This window comes from Ambystoma mexicanum, chromosome 1p (genome assembly GCF_040938575.1).
Source record: "Ambystoma mexicanum isolate Mex_15411 chromosome 1p, UKY_AmexF1_1, whole genome shotgun sequence".
In the NCBI taxonomy this organism is placed as follows: Eukaryota; Metazoa; Chordata; class Amphibia; order Caudata; family Ambystomatidae; genus Ambystoma; species Ambystoma mexicanum.
In genome coordinates, this window is record NC_090921.1 from 700642802 (window position 1) to 700660515 (window position 17714).

Below are 17714 nucleotides of genomic sequence, written 5' to 3' on the forward strand. Positions count from 1 at the left end.
TGATTCCACAGAAATAGTAGAAATGTCGTTTCCCACAACACTCTTTGGAGGATAGCAAAAGGAGGTTTCTTCTACTTTGAAGGATGGCCAAATGTCTATTTTCCACAACTGCAGGAAACTTTCACTATGTCTCTTTCATATACATTATGAATTAACTGCTAATACTCCCCTGCCAGGAATCCGCCCCTTCTGAATCTTGCAGATCCACTGGTGTACTCCCATGCCAGATATCTTTCTCCAAAAAGGGCTAACTGTCTGATGTGTTTCTTTCACCAGGTCTTCCTACAGTGTTCCCTTTCTTGCCAAGTATAACACAGTTGCACTCCTTCACTGTTTATACCTCATTGACTTCAGGTACTAATTGTTCCTACTTTTCCCATATTGACATCCCATATTTGGAGATGTGTTCACGTTCTGTCTGTCAACTTCTTCATTAGTATTTCTTGACTTTTGCGGATGCTTGTGTAGGTTAACCTCTCGACAACCAGACCAAAAAATAAAAACCCTTTAGGGAAAAAGGCTTTGGTGCACCATTTTGTGAGAAGATTAAAAGCTTATTTTGTATACAAAAAGGAAAAAAGTGACAAGGTATTATAAATCCACTGCTGTAGAGCTCATTCTCTTCTTCAAAGCAAACATCACGTTATAACTGCAAAATCACCATTCATGACGTGTTTGATATACAGTGTTCATCCCCCACCCTCATTGGTTACTGCCTATTTACATGCTAATAATCACATATAGACCCCAAATTCATTGGTCGCATCTTCTCTGACTCCAACATCTTCACACGTGGGTGACAATTTCTTCACCTTGGGTTACTATAAAACGATTGGTTAGGTTTCTGAAAAGGGGAGGGGCTACTAACCCTGTTGTCGTGTGTCAGCTGGCCTTATATAAAATGCTAAGGAGTATGAATTGTCTGTAAGGGCGACCAAGAGAGCTATGACAGGCCACAATACTGAACGACAATCAACCCGACAAAATATTTTTTAAAGATATATGAGTAAGGCATCGAACTGGTTATCGTGGTCCTGTACATGTAGATACAAGATATAAATTGGTACTGAAGCTGAAAACAGTAAAATAATTCATTTTCCTTTTCCGTTTACCTATCCACTATAAGATAAGCGGCACATCAGCGCCACCTAGGCACAGTTCAACTTGGTAGGGTTAGAAATAATTTCTCTATCTCCTTTACCTCTCTGTCCTTGAAATAATTAATAATAGACCATCCCATACTCAGTTTCACACACTAATACTTGAGGTGTTGTTGAAGACCTAAGTCACGATTCAACCAGTTTCGCCTGTCATTGCTCTCTTGGTCGCCCTTACAGACAATTCATATTCCTCAGCACTTTATATAAGGCCAGCTGACACACAACAACACGGATAGTAGCCCCTACCCCTTTTCGTGTTACTAAATAGTGCTAGGGCACAACCCCACCTGAAAAACTCCCCTAGCAACCCACCCCTCTTGGTTACGCATAGGTTTCTGAAGATACTGCCCTGTCCTCAGGCCTAATCACGTGTTGTGCACCTGGCCAGCAACACGAGCTCAGCGTATAACATTGAGGTCAGTCTGGTCCTTGTGAATAAACCATCCCTTTTCCCATCCCAGACACACAGGTCCCCCTGTCATACCTCTCCATTGTAATCTTATAAGAGTTGGCATCATCATTTGCTCTGCCCGGTACAAATCATCGACTTTGTTGTCCTCTGTCTCCCCACTTATCAGCTACTCCTCCCGAGGGGCAGGCCTGGGTTTCCTGCATGTCCCACCAATGTTCCAGATAATATTTTGAGGTGGGAGTATTTTACGCATGATTTTTCAAATTAGAGAGTAAATGCAATTTCAAGAGAGTAAAACTAAGTTTTCTCCTCTGCAAGAGAGTAAAACCTATCCAACACATACACCCAATGCATACGTAAAATCAGACCCCATAGACCAAAAGCGTTGTAGATCAAAGTTGTCTGGCTTGTGCAGAGCCCTTCACTCCACATGCAAACGGCACATCCCGTCTGGGCACATAGTAACAGCACATTACTCCACTTCATAATAGCATATATCCTCCCTGAACATACTAGCTACACATCTCCTCTTGACACATACTAACGAGTACGCAACGTACACTGTGCACATGGTAAAGGCAACTCTACTTTCAGCATTTTCAGAGATTGTGCTGTTAGCATTCGAAGAGCAAATTTGTGTCATTTGCATGTGTAAATTGCACCTTTACACTGAGTGCATGCTAACAGCACATCTCTATGCATATGCTAATGGCAGACATTGTTTTTACGTATTGATAGAACATGTTCTGCCTGATATTTGTACACGTTGACAGGCCATATCTCTACCCATAGTGACCTCCAATCTCTTCTCTGCGCATGCTATTGGCACATCTCTTCTCGTCTGCTAATGGTGCATCTCCTCTGCGCACATACTAGTGGGACAACTCTCTGTACATGTGTGATAACTACGCACATGTGCACAGAGGAGATGTGCATGCTAACGACATGTCTTCTACGCACATGCTAACTGCACATCCCATCTGTAGAGACTAGGAAATGAGAAGACCAGCCTTCAACACTTCAGACTTACTGACTTTTATTTTTAGAAACAACAGGCTTCTTTAATTTTGGGAAAAAGAGGGGACAACGTGCCGATCCCTTTTTCCTACTTTTAAAAAAAATGAAGATTCTGTTTACTTGTAGTCACGAACCATTCTGTTGAGGCTAACAGTGTTCGGGAGCTTTCTCCAGGAGATGGGACTCTATTGTCTTTTACTAAGGATCACTCATCTTCAACTCCTTAAAGTCTCATATTGTCTCTCAAACCTCCATATGCATTTCTCTATTGCTCTCCAGAAAGGAGGTCTCCAGTTCACGCCCCTATTGGTGCTGGTTGTGCTCCAGCCTCCTTTGGGCTCAGCCCCTGTTGGAAAGGCTTCACAGACAACCGTTAGCACGGTCGTTTGCCTTTCTGTTCATCCACTCTTCCTTTCATTCACTCGACGCTCACCTTGGCTTCTGGCTCCCTCCTCGGTGACTTACAGCAGCTGCGAGCGCTCCTCTTTCTTCCGCTCGCTCGGAGGACGACTTTGTTCAGGGCTCCGTCAAGCCGTCAGCTGTTTCTTCGCCTGACGCTTGCGATTCGCTCGTAGAGTCAGGCCCCCTCTCCCTGCCGGCACATCAGTCAGCAGGAGAGGCTTGCGCCACCGCTCCTCCTCCAGGAAGGTGGGGCTAAGGAGGGGAGCCGCAGACCCGACGGCTCCTTCGATGAGGCTGTTGGATGACAGACACCTCCAGCCGGGTCTCTAGTGCCGATAGGACTGTCAGCTGCAACTCTCTCACGGCTAACTTCTTCTTTTATATACATTTATTATCAAGTCTCTATGAACGGGTTACAACAGAATGGGGCACAACGGGTGCAACTTGAATCACTGCTTCGTTATGGCCGCAGGTCAATAGGCCCACTCATAGGTCACCTCCTCCTCAGGCCCCGGGCCCTCCTCCAACTCTTCTCTCTAATTCAAAATCAAACACCAGAAGCCTGCATCAGGATGACATTCTTGGAACCTTTCTTGTTCTAGAGCATTATCATTGGCCCAGTTGTCTGTCTCTCCCATGCTGTAACCTCCCTCCCTCCATTATGACCTCATCACCCAAGGTCTGATTGACTTCTTGCTAGAGGGCTTGTCCTGGCTCTGATCTTCCTTCCTTTCCACCGCCTTATCACACCATCCCTACATGTACTAACTGCACATCCTGTGCAGCGACGGGATGTGCAGTTAGCATGTGCAAACTCCACATCCTGTCGATGCACATCCTAACGGCACATCTCGGCTCTGCATGCTAACAGCACATCTCAGCTCTGCATGCTAATTGCCCTTCTGTTCCATGGCACGTGAAAATGACACATCTTTACTAAGTACGTACTATGGGGACATTTATTCTCTGTGAGTGCTAATGTATCATCTCCTCTGCCCATGCTATAACAGCACATCTCCTCTCTGCCAGTCTTAACGGCAGGGCTCCCTTCTGCACAGACTAATACGTTGCATCCAAAGAAAGGGTGGAAAGCTACTGGACAGGAGGGCGGCCTGCACTTCCCAAGTTCCAATTACGTGGCGCAGCCTTGATGGGTGTGGCGCAGAGGGAAGACCGGAGAGGAGTCACTTCTTTCTTACAAGAAATGCAATAATGAAGAATGACCGTTCACACAAGTTACTATCAGTGCTGGAAATTGACAAAATGTACTGGGGCCAAATGTACCCAATTTTCCCACTCCCCTTTCCTTATTCAGCCTGACTCGAACATGTCCTTGCCAGCCCCCACCACAATCCCCAACAGTGCTTCCCTGGCATTCTGCTCTGTTTTGCTGTAATAAATTAAGTACCATTCAAAATGGGATAATAGCCGTTACCACAGTGCTGAAAAGCAGAAGGAATTTGGCTAAAAGCGCTATGTAAGAATACATACTCCCTTTCGACCTGTTATTGGCATAGTCTCCGTACACATGCAGCAGCACATCTGCTCTCTGCACATGCTAACTGAGGATCTCTTTTCTGCATGCGCCAGTGGCACATGGCCTCCCTGCATGTGCTATTGGCAAATATATTCAGTTCAGGCTAATGGAACCATTCATCACTGCATGGGGTAATGGCCCATCCCTCGTGGTATAGCCCAACAGCAAGTGCACGTCTTACTACATCCAGCATAACTTTATAAATTATACATTACAGAGCAGGTTTACAACAGGCAGCAAGTAAAGGAATAATTGCATATGTGTTGGCTCCCGCCCCTTTATTTCAGCACTTTGAAGGGAGAGGTGGGGTTGGCTGGTGGCTTGTGAGAGTTAGCCGACCTACCTGACCTCTCTCCCATGCAGGGGCACAACAAAACCTACATTTCGGGGGCCAGGAGGGGGAAAAAAGTTGTGATCGGAGGGGCCACTTCAGAAAATAGACAGGGCAAACTTGGAGGCTCTGCCCCCACTGTTCTACCCAACTCCTCCCATGGTCTGGTGTGGGGAACAACTATTAAATAGTATATTTTAAAGCGAAATATGCAGAGAGGTGATGGAAGACTTTCTTGAAAGTAACATCTTTAAAGTTTTACTGCGTTTGTTCAAGTACATTTTTCTGAGCACACACAGTAAAACTTTAACTCCGCCAGTTTGGGGGAAAGACTTCCCTCACCTCCCTGCCTATCAAGTGCGCACATCCAGGGGTGCACCTAGGCTAAAATGTAGGCTGGGGCTAACCCTTCAAATGTTGGGAGAGGCACTAACTTCAGAGACTGTGGAGGAATGGCAAACATACTTGTGTAGGGGCATCTAACTTCATTGCTCAGTGTAATAAGAATATTCTAGTGCAGCCTCAATGTTACAATCAGTTAACTGCTCTCTCCTTTGAGTTTGAAACACCCACTTTTTGCAGAACCTGAAGGTCCTAGAAAGTGTGAAAATGGAAGATGGTTTGCAATGAAAGACGCAATATCCTAGCATAACAGGGCATTGCAGAGTGTGGGGCAGTACTCTGGACAGGCCAAGCACCTTCAGTGGCTGGGAGCAACAGGGGAGGAAATGTAATGTTGGTTCTACCACAGTCCGCTATACTAGAATCTCTGGTGCACTGACTGGCTGGTGACACTATGTCTGCCTGTCAAATCCAGTGTTACAAGAATGGGGGAGGGCCAGTGCAGCAATAATGCAATTCTATGCAGCAGTATTGGAGCCACTAGCAGAGGAGCACCAGTATACACCAATGTGTCCCTACACTTATTAAAACTGTCCTTTCGTAAGGGTGTAAACTTACATGCACTCCAATGTTTGCAATTGAAGTCAGGGTGAGATTACATTATTTGCCCAGCATCACACACTTACGCTAAACAGCAAAGCTGGGATTTTAACCTGCTCTTTCAATTTGGGCATGGTCACCTTCTTCCGCCCTTTACTTGGAACAAAACTTTTAGTTTTGGGTGTCAAGACCTACATGATAATGTCCTATAGAGTTTACTTGCATAGTAACGCATCATAACATGTAAATCCTTTTAGCAGCATTTTGTGCCAAAATAATATCACTGTACCTTCATTTTCTACATCCTGCATGGAAAACTAGAAGATGCAAAAGGCAAAACATCCTGTACTTACCCACTTCATTTTCAGCGCTTTTAAAAACACCCCAAAAAATAAGTTGTGCCATTCACTTAGGTTTGGAGATTCGTCACAAACTTCCAGCGTTTTATGTATGGTTATTAAAGAATATTCAACTTAGGACATCAAAGCAAACTTTACTTTTTAGCATATTAAGCTATTAGATGTTACGGGTATGCACACATTTTAAAAGGGTGCATGCTTTATTGTGTTGCTCGCTTAGCTGTCACAGATTTAGTCTTTCAGTTGGAAATTCACCAACATGTGTATAAAGGCTATGCTGCTGACAAAAGAAACGCTACAGTGCCATCTAGTGGTGGAAAGTATGTTTTTTTTAAATGAATAAATCAAAGCGTACACGGTACGCAGTAGAAAATCAAATCATCCGTATTTTCCATAATTACATGCATAAAAAGGCAAGATACGCACGTTATCTGCAGGACTGTGTCCCACTGATTAGTCTAAATAGTGAAGGATTTAGGAGTTTTACTAATGGACATCTGGTAGTTCAAATGGGATGGCCCTTCTCCTGGCGGGCGCTAGTGACCTAAATCTCTACTTGTGTTTTTGTGATGAGCCGCTCACATTCATGTCTAATTTCTCAAAGCTCTAACAAAATGTATCTGTGTGTGTTTGTGTTCCCTATCTCACTGGGGGTGGGGAAGAAATATTCAACATTGAGGCCTCATTTCATGCACCCAACACAGCCTGCAAGGATTCAAGCCTACCTCCGAATGTGGCTTCAGAGTTCCATTCTATATGTATGTCATTCAAATGCAATGTATCCACCTAGCATTTTATGGAGCTTGTTAGTTGTTTGTCTTATAAAGTCCTATGATAAACATGCCCTATGCCATTCGCCTATAACCGCAAGTCTCTCCCTCCCGCCTTTACCCGCTTATATGTATTTCCCATGTATTAGCACACTTTCCAAAATCAGATTCGTTTGGGAGGGGCTAAGATTTGAACGTGCATCCTAACACTCCCCCTTTAGTTAATCTTCCATTATGTAACCTCTTCTCTCTCCCTATCTGCCTCATCCTTAGGGACCCACAACCTACATACATGGCATAAGCTTTCCCCATCTAGGGCATATTTCTCTGGGGTACATGTGAGATAGATGTATCCTCCATCACCCGCTAAACCAACCCAATGCTCCGTATAGTGGTCAGGTGGGGGTGAAGTCAGGGTCCCCGGGGGATGTATGGGTTGTTCAACTCTAACCATACATCGCTTGTTTGGGTCCTCTGTCTGAACTTGCCCATTCTTTGTACCCAGGAGAGCTCTTCCTGCCCCGATAGTAACCTTCATCATTGCACTGTTTGGGATATTCTTGGCACAGCATAGAAGCATCATTTGGCAATAGCAAAACAACACCAACAGAAGCACCACGATTGGGACCAATATTTTCACTACTGCTCCAAGCCAGGTTAGTGCCCATGAGAATAGCACATCGAACCAATCTTCAGCCTCGACCCCTGCCTCACTTTCCATGCCAGTCTTCAACTTGTGCAGGGCCCTATGATATCTGTCAGGGACCCATTTCTGCATTGTTTGAGGCAGACGTATGTGCAGCAAGACAGTCCACATTCTTTTATAGATACGCCCCTCTCCATCGCTGTCAGAAAATCCAGGATGTACCGGTTCTGTAGTGTCATTAACTGGATCACCCTCAGCTCCCTCTTGATGGCGTGCAGGCCTTGTTCAGTATAATCTGCCAGCTGGATCATTTACCCCTGCATTATTTGCAGCCATTTGGCCTTGGCTGCAACCTGGACTCCTGGCATCAAAAGGGAGGCGAAGAACACCTCTGTCTTAGCGTACAGGCAATATTTATCTGGAATTGCTTTGAGCAGCTTGGACGAATCTTCCTTTTCGAATTGACCTTTTCTTAGAACTCTTCAGTGAGCGTTTCCTCCTCTTCACCTGCAGGGTTTGGGTTGGAACTTGGTTCTGTTGCCTGAGTGCAGTGTTGCCAGTGCACAGGTGCCACTCAAAGATGGTGGAAGATGCAGGTATGCTTGTTGGCCGCACACCCAGTAGAGCTCCATTAGGGCTGCTGTTCCTCTTGCAAGGTCTGGAATGAACAGTGTTTTATTATGTTAAGATGGATTTCTGAACTCGGACCTGGAGGGGCAGAGGTTCAGAAGGCCAGCCTAGTTTCTTGGAACAGGGTAACCTCTGGACAAGCCAGACCAATCAGGGTAGAGATGGCGGCGGTCAAGACTAGGTCTCAAGAGGGGTGAGGGTGACGGAAAGACCTCAATGAGCACACAAGGCAAGGACACTTACAAATTACTCCAGACAGGTGTTATATTAAAAATATAGACACATTTATTACAAGGCCTTTGTAACATCAACCATAGCAAAGAATCACAATAATACTAAAGTAAACCAACACATCACAATCAATAAAATATATATACAAGACCGAGGGGTCTAAGGAGTTAGGAGCACGTAATATGTAGACCACCTAGATGGGGAGGAAAACAGGCAGTGCAAGTAATCATTAGACCCAGTTCGACATCTGAAATACACCTAACTAGGAGGAAGTCCGAGCCCTACTCAAGTACCTGCTCAAAAGTACCTGCACGCGGTGGTGCCAATGGACAAAAGAGGACCTCTTCGAGGATATCAGGCAGTTCAGGAAGGTGAATGAAGTGATGCAGAACAAGTCCCCACTACTCAAGCAAGGCCTCCACTTGTGGGCAGAGGCAGGGTGAGAGTGCGGGATAGAGTCGCTATTTCGTAACAGCGGTAGAAAAGAAACAGGCTCCTGCGCGAGGGGCCACCGGTTGGGGTATGGACTACTCACCGGTCCTCGACTCAGGCAGACCCAGACTTCTCCAGTTCAGTTCACGTTGCTGGCAGGTTCAGCTGTGATGATCAGGACGTCTTGACACTGTGTCGATTCTGCGTAGCAGGATGCAGGGTCGAGGGTGTCCCAAATGCAGCGGACGTGCACAGGTTGTTACCACAGCAGGGCAACACAGCATCAGCGTTTACTCTGGTCCGGGCGCACTCGTCTCACTTCAGACCTGGGAATGCCAAGTGTACGAATTCGGTGTGAGGGTGCCGTGGACGCAGAGCAAGCAGTAGACAAAGTTTCGAGGGCTTCCCCGAAACAGCGGCGGTAACAGAGCAAAGCGTCCTGCGTAAGCTGGTCAGCCCACTGGTTGGCCCAGGGACACTTCCGAAGCGGCTTACTTGCAGGGTTTGATGAAGGTGCCGGGAATAGTTGATCCCACTATTCCAATGGGTCGAATCGCTTTTGCAGACCTTCTAGGATGATCAGATGCAGAGGGGCCTCGCAGGACGACAGCGGCTCATGGTGCCAAACCTTCAGCAGGTCACCAGCGGTTCCTCGACTCAGCTTCTTGTTGCAGGATACTTGGCTCCTTATCCCTTGTTCGGTGTGAACTCAGGAGATCGACATGGTAGTGGTGTTTTCAGCCTCCTCTTATCCAAAGTTCCCTTTGTGCCAAAACGGAGAGGACCCAATGGGAGATCTGCTCACAAACACTCACACCATACGTGGACCTATCACGGACCACGGTGGTCCCAGGCATTTAGGACACTCTAGCCTCTCTGGCACCCAGGATGTGTATTGGGAACAGACATCCCAGCCCACATCCTGGAGGCACACACAAGGCATGCAGAAGCCCGCAAAAGCATTGTGTTTCGCGGGAAAGTGCATGACCAAATAAGGACTGCCCTGGGTCGGCTCGACCTGGGGGAAGGTGAAGGGGCAAGACGGTCAGCGGACAGGACAAAGAACCTCGTGGCCATATTGGAGCCAGGCCACTCATTTGTGCCAAACGCGCTAAGCGCGGATAACATGGCGAAAAAGGGTTCAAAACACAAGAGAAATGATAGCTGCCACCAGTCGCCTCCGTGACACACTTGCACAGTTCATAATAAGTCCACCAAGAGTTTCTAGGGCCTTTAGAATGACTAGAGACCCAAGAGCGCGGTAATGTAAGTTACAGGGCACTCTTGTTTCATGTTGCACAAAAGCTGCAACATGAGGAAAGGACTAAGGGAAACAAAGTCTCCCAGTACTGACTGTCTTAAGGGCATGTCAGTTTCCCCATAAGAATTAAGCGAAAGCCCGGAGGAGTGCTGCGGAAGGCTGCGCTTCTCTGGCAAAGTCTAGATCAGGGTGTAAAACAACAGCAAAAAGTTTGGGGGTTGCCACATGGAGGGAAAATTACATACAATTATGAAATCTTTCCTAACATATTACATTTGTTATTTGTATTAACAGGAACTGTTCCATGTCCCCGAAAGCAGAACTCATATTCTTCCACTGCTTGGACCTTCACTGGAATATATCATGTCTCAGTCCATTTCATTTTCAAAACATAACATGGCCCACATTGTGAAACATTTCTTATTGATATTCCCATCACTTCTCCGAACCCTGCTAACCACCCTGCGGCACAGTTCACCACCACCTTTTCCCATCTGCTTGACACAAACAACACTCCATCCAATTTTAACATGGCTCATGGCTTACATTGAGGGGTGTTATCTTCTCTGGCACATTTTTCTTCTTCCTTGTCCATCAGTACAAATCGTGCCCCTGGAGAAGACTGTGCAACCGACAAAGCGCCAGATGAACCAAACACTGGGCCTCCAATGACATTTCCTCGGGTATTAACATTTTCAGAACCCACGACAAATGGGGGATGAGGGAGCAGACATAACAACTTCTGTTATACCTTTGTTTCGCCACCAAGCTAATGTGGCTGTACCACTTGTTACTAAATTCCGGGTGGTGCACATAAGACTTTGGCCTTCATTACAACTTATGCCGGTAGCCATGTCGCAATTTGCACAGCTCTCTCGTTTCACTCTTTGTGGATACCTTTGTCCCCATAGCGAAAATCAAAAGCTGGCACCCATTAATATACGCACAGTAAGTGAACAAATCTTAAAGTGAATTATGCAAATATAGTTCAAGTGACCTTCTCCTTAGAAGAAAGTGGGCAAGACAGAAGAGCATTGGACGTTAAAAAAAAGTAATGAAGACCAGAAATACAACCCGAGAGAGGAAATGTTCCAATAAATACGCTGGAAAAGTATAAAAGGTGCTTACCTTTTGAATCCAACAATCTGTAGTGAAATATTTCCAGGAAAACAAAATTCCAATACAATAAGACACGAGTGCTTGTTTTCTTGTGGGTACGCGTCTGCACTGGAAACATGACAACCTGGGTAAAATCCTGGTAGCCAAATACTTGAGCAAGCTTGCCAACCTAAAAAAAAAAACAATGGGTTCGGTCCACCCTCTGAAAAAAAGTGACGCTGTCCACCCACATGTATCCTTTACTAGTGCCTTGAAAAGCAGACACAATCGGGGAAAAATAACTGCACCAGTCTCCAGGATTGCAACTCAGCAAAGGACAAACAATGGCCTTTGGGTTTTGAAAGGCTTAAACAAAATGTAATGTGTGAAAGGGGTAACTGTTTGTGTTTGACAAATTCAGGGTTCATCTATGGTGTGATGAAAACATTACATTCTACCAAAAATAAAAACATTGTGCTGTTAAATATGAACATCTGAAAATAATGTAGTTAGTTTAAAACTGTTCTGTGTGATATTGGCCTCATGATGTCATATTTTAAGGCAACTAACTTGTGCTTTCAGAATGGAATTTCCATTTGCATTTCTTCACACAGAAAGGTTAAGAGCGTCTTGTCCAAAACAATGGTCCCTTAAATGAGCCATCATTCATAAATCGCTCCTAATTTAAAAACTCTCCTTGAAGAAAGAAAGTGCTAAGCAGTAATTATGGGGCCTGCAGCTTCTGATGGGCCACTGTGTGCGGGTGCTCTATAGAGCCACTTGGGAGGTGACCGTTACACTGTGGCCTCACGCGAGTCTCTTACATGGAAGCCTCACATAGCTTTCCTTTTAAAGCAGACAGGCAGCTGACATTTTTCAACTCTCCTCCAGACAGATACACATACGCAGAGGATCTGTGGCCACAGACACTGAAAAATCAATGTTAAACAATTTTTTGTAAATACAAATATTTGTCCCTGGTATTTCGAGGAATTTTTGCCAATTTTAAGACGCAAAGCAGCAACCACAAAAATGGCTAAAATTTGTCTACAATTACTCAAAATAGCTCTGACCACATACGAATACAAATATTTTGTTTTACAAAGAAAACAACGTAACATGTGCAGTGTTTCTGAATAAGGTCAGGGGACAGGAGGGGAAGCAATGGGAAAAAGCAAACAAGCATACATGGTGGGGGGGAATTGGGCCCTGTTCCTATTGTCTGCCAAGCCACCTCTCCAGCCAGCCCTTCACCACCCAACTTCGTCCCATTCCTGCTCACACTAAGGTACCACTGGAATAGGGGAAACAGTGTTTTTCAATTTAAACCTATGAGGCACTTTTTCTTCTGGGGGGTGTTTTTCCGCTGTTTATCAGATTTCACTGAAAACAGGAAAGCCTAAATATACTTATACAGCTAAGTGATGTATGCAGTGCCTTCCGGACATCAGAAAGATGTACACAATACCACAGTCCTTCTCCTTGATCGCAAGTGGAGTGGCATACACTACCGTAGAAAGGTCTGTTATAGCGCGGCTCACTTCACTTGCAGACATTTTTAACATACACTTGGTCTTCCAGAATCAGTGGGAGTGGTGGCGAGCTTGCAGAATCTGGTGCAGCACTGTTATCCTCTTCTGTTTGTGGTTGTGCAATCTGTCGAGATAGACATTTTATACACTTTGTTAACTCTGTCAAATAACATTTGAACTCATGCCCTAGAATTGATACAGCCCTGTGAGCATCAGGTGTGCAAAACACAAAAGATAGTGGCGTCTGCATACGTCTCCCCGTCACAATCTCGTGAGGGCAGAGGTGATGGTCCTTGCAGGGCTGAGTCCTTACATTGAAAAGGGCCAAAGGTAGACAGTGGACCCAGTTATTTTAAGTGTGACACTCAGCTTAAAAGGTTTGGCCTTCAAGAGGCTGTTCATCCTTTCAACAAAGCTGTTGGCCTGGGGATGGTAAATGGAGCACACCTTATGTTTAATCGCTAAAATAGCTGCAAATTCTTTAAACTGCTCATTACAGAAGTGGCTGCCATTATCACTTTTAATAGTTGTGTACACTTATTATTCTTTTTTTTTAACTTGATTGTGCATTTGGTTAAAAGAATGATAAACCTTAAGCACATTTACATAAAATAAACGTTAAATCACACTCCCCATCGGGGGGAACTAAAAATGTGGCTGCCGACTTGGCATCAGGATGTGCGCTTTGACTAGCCTCAATCGAACAGGAGAAGGTACATACCACAACTTTGAGATAGCAAAGGGTGTTTCAGCACTCTCCCATATCGGCAAAGTCAATATGGAGATCCCGAAAACGTGTGCCCCTCAGTGTTTTTAAGGTGTGCCCAGTGTTGTATGTCTGATAAACCACACAGTTAGATGTAAACAAATTTAGAAACTCCTGACTATTTGGCACATACCATTCCACCTGTACATCGGCAGCAATGTGCTGCTTAGACACGTGATGGGTAGTGCAACTGCTCAAACCCTACTAAAGCCAATTCTTGGGGCATGACCACCTTCCCTGTACTGACCTGTCCTGTACTGACCTGACCTGTACTGACACTAGGTCTCTAGGGGACTGTGCACACCACCTCCTTTGCCACAGTAGGTTTTCACTCTGGGGTGCCTGGACCTGTAATTTAATCACTTCAGTAATGGGTAACACAGTATACGGGAACTGTATTTGCAATTGCATACCAACAAGTGCTGGGCTTTCAGGGATATCTGGCACTGGTAAGTATGCAGCCAATTTCACATCTGTGTCTACTGCTTTGTTGCCAAGAGAAATGAAGTCCCCTCCATTAGTATGGGTGGCACACTTGGTTATTGTAGCAAGTGTTGGCTGTGAGAGAGCATTAATTAATCTGTCTAAGAGGGCTGCACGCTGCACTGGAGATCCATCAGCTCTCCGACACCCTCTTCTCATCCATCTTGACGATCCCAGAGGTACGGGTCTCGTCACATATGCCAAGTCCAAATAAATCATTACTAGGCATCCCTGTGCTGCCTCTAGTGCTACAATGAGAGCAATTAGTTCTGCCGCCTGGGCAGAATAATGCCCAGTAGCATTCGCTGGACAAAGACCACATACTCTCTATCAACCAATTGAACTAATGCTGCCCTAGTATGTCGTTGACCAGTCTCCTTATCAATAGTCGATGACCCGTCAACAAAGAACACCACTCCGTCATCTAGGGCATAGTCTCGTGCTTTACAATGTCATCGTCCGGTCCTTCATATGTAACACATTCATGAATGTTATCATCGTCAGCAATGGGTTCTGTCAGAAAGGTGGCAGGATTCACTGTCTTCCAGCGATCAATGTGAATGGATGGGCTGGAGATTTGGGCCACTCAAGTATCGCAAATACTATGTGTTCTATGTATAGAGTCACTGAGCACCCCATGACAATTGTGGCTGGCTTCTCTATAGCAAAAGTAGCTGCAGCTAATGCTTGTTCACAGGGCAATTGTCCTTGCATGACAGAATCTAGCATACCACTGTAGTACGCCAGAGGTTTGTGGCCCATAGAGCTGTGTTGTGTCCGGACTGCCATCATCATTTGACCATAAGAATGTGAGAAAAGGCAAATCTCTTTAGTATAATCAGGAGTCGCTAAAACAGGGCCAGTAGAAATGACATTTTTCAATTCCTTTAAACTGATAACCATCAGTCCGAATAAGGGTATTTTCTGTTCGTTGGGCTTGATGAATAGTCGAAAATCCATGCCCTGCAATAATTACGCAGCCCCAGAAATGTCTGCATATCCTCAATGGTTACTGACTGGAGCATGCTGCACACCGCTGCTGCACGTTCTGGAGTCACTCTCTTACAGTTGACTGAAATGAATTGCCCTAAATACAACACCTGCTGACAATACTGCAACTTCGCTCTATCCACCTTGTATGCTTTGTCAGCCAACAACTGCAAAAGTATAACAGAATCTTTCCTGTACTGTTGCTCATTGTCACTACACACCAACAAGTCATCCACATATTGAATGATGAAACTGAGCACTTGAATATTACCCAAATCCCTGTGCAGAAGTGGGGACTCACAGTACCCTTGTGGGAGCATAGTATGTTGGAACCGCCTCCCGCCAAACATAAACACAGTCAGATATTGAGAATCAGGATGTGATGGGACTGAGAAGAAAGCGTTCTTCAGGTCCACTCCAGTGAAGTGTGTAGCCGCCGTGGATATGTTACATAATTTATCGTGGCAGGATTAGGAACCACAGGAAATTCTGCCTGCACTACATCATTGAGGGGGCGTCAATCCTGAATCATTCTCCAACTTGCCCCCTTCAATTTCTTCACAGGATAAATAGCCGTGTTGCACAGAGTATTGGACGGAACTATGATGCCCTGGTGTAAAAGGACTATAATGGTGTGATAAATTCCCTCTTCATAAATACCCCCTTGGATAGAAGGTACTGTTTGACTCTGAGTAACACTGTGCCTGGCTTCAATGTAATGCGAATTGGTGCAACACCACGCAGGAATCCTACATCATGACGGTTATTTGGTCACAATTTGTCAGGTAAATGAGATAAATCTTCTTGGGCAAATGAAGGGGAACTGCCTACCAATAACATCGGACATGGACCCTGTTGATACTGTATCATTATTTCACAAGGGACACACACTTCCAATATTATCTCCCCATTGTTATCTTTGCTCTCAAAAAGGTCCTCATCACCAATCGAGGCCATGCAGCCTAACACAACTCCTCCAGTCCCCATGGGCCAAAAAGCAGATTGAGCCCCCACCTGGACCCCACAGACGGTGCACCAGGACCCTTGTGGCCGTAAAACAGCGCGCCACTCTCCGGTCCAAAAATGGAGTGAATCCACAGAGTAGAAGCAGAGATACCAGCACTTGAACGGCCGGCAGGAAAGTGAAAGTAAACCCGCCAGCAAAGAGCTGCGTGCAGACAGCCTGGACCGCAGTAGGAACGACAGGCAGAAAAAAGACCCCCCCACGCAGAAACGTCCCAGTCAACTAGGAGCAGGGGAGAGAGTGGGGTAGGAGTAGGAGCGTAAGCAGTGGGCACAAAGAGTCCGGGGAGAGCCCAGGCTGGGAGAGACTTGGAAGAGCAGTGGGTCCAGGATAAGGACCCATCGAAAACCATGGGTGACCATTGAGGAAGGAGTCAGCCGCCCTAGGCGAACGCGTGAGGCTACTACCAGGTGTGGGCCCCAGGTGTGGGCCTGGTGTGTGTGCCCGTCTGGGAGATGCTCTCCCCCCAGGCAATTGAGATCCTGCAAGAGCGATGGAGCTGGAGGAGGACCACCAAACACCCCGGGAAGGGGCAGGGTGCACAAAGAGGCAATCAAATGAGGGCCCAGAAGGGGGTGCACCTGAGCATAGGGAGAGGTCGATTGAGGAGGTGTGAGTATCAGGAAGGGAAGGAAGAGAGTCCCACCCCATGGTGCTGCCACCATCGAAAAACCCCTGGTGGCTGGACTCAAAACAACCGCAAAAGATCAGCAAATGGATGTGGGCCGAGGCATGTGCCCGCCTAGGCGAAAATCCGGAGGAGGAGAAAGAGTATACCAACGGACCCCGGCAGAAGGTGGTGAAACAAGGGGAAGACCCTGACTAGTCAAGAGGACACCAGACCGCCCCAGGCGACAAATCTGCAGGCACCACAAGGGTGAAGAGGCCCGAGGCCGTGACCTACACAGAAACTAGAGGAAGTGGCCAGGAGGAGACAATAAGGCACACAGAAAATTATCCCAATAGAGTGGAGCATAGTGGGTGCAAAACACAGAAGAGAGACCCTCTTTCAACACAGAAGGCCGCCAGCGAGACTGATAAGGGCAGAAACAGAATCCAGAAGAAAAGACACCACCCGCCCATGGACTGGAAGCCGAAGTTGGGACTTTTTGAATACCAGAGGTAGGAGTCGGAGAGGAACACAGTAGGCCCCACCATGTTGGAGGCAGGGGATGACACCATGTCCACCAAGAGAGACATTGCCTCACTCCTGGAGGAGATAAGGGGGATGCGGGCCAACATAGGAGGTAAAGTGGATAGGATAAATGTCAGGATTGACAAAATGGATGAGAGACTCCAGGCAGTTGGAAACGACAAGGCCTCCCTCAAAACAATGGAGATGCAAATAGACATGAGGTTGGCAGAGTTGAAGAGAAGGGAAGAAGAGGTGGCCCTGAAGATAGATGAATTCTATAATTGTGAGAGGTGGAACCACTTAAGATTTTTTGGAATCCCGGAGAAGGAGGGAGAATCGGAAAGGGACCTAAGGAGAACCATCCACAAGACAGTCAAAGTCCTATTTAAATATGAAAATATAGACAAGCCTAAAATCGACAGGGTGCACAGAGCAGGAGCATCAGGGAGGGGGCCACAATCTGCTTGCACGCTTCCATAACTACCCGGACAGAAAAATAATCTTAGAAAAAGTGAAGGGGAAGGGCTCAGTGGCCCTGGGTAATGTAAAAATAACA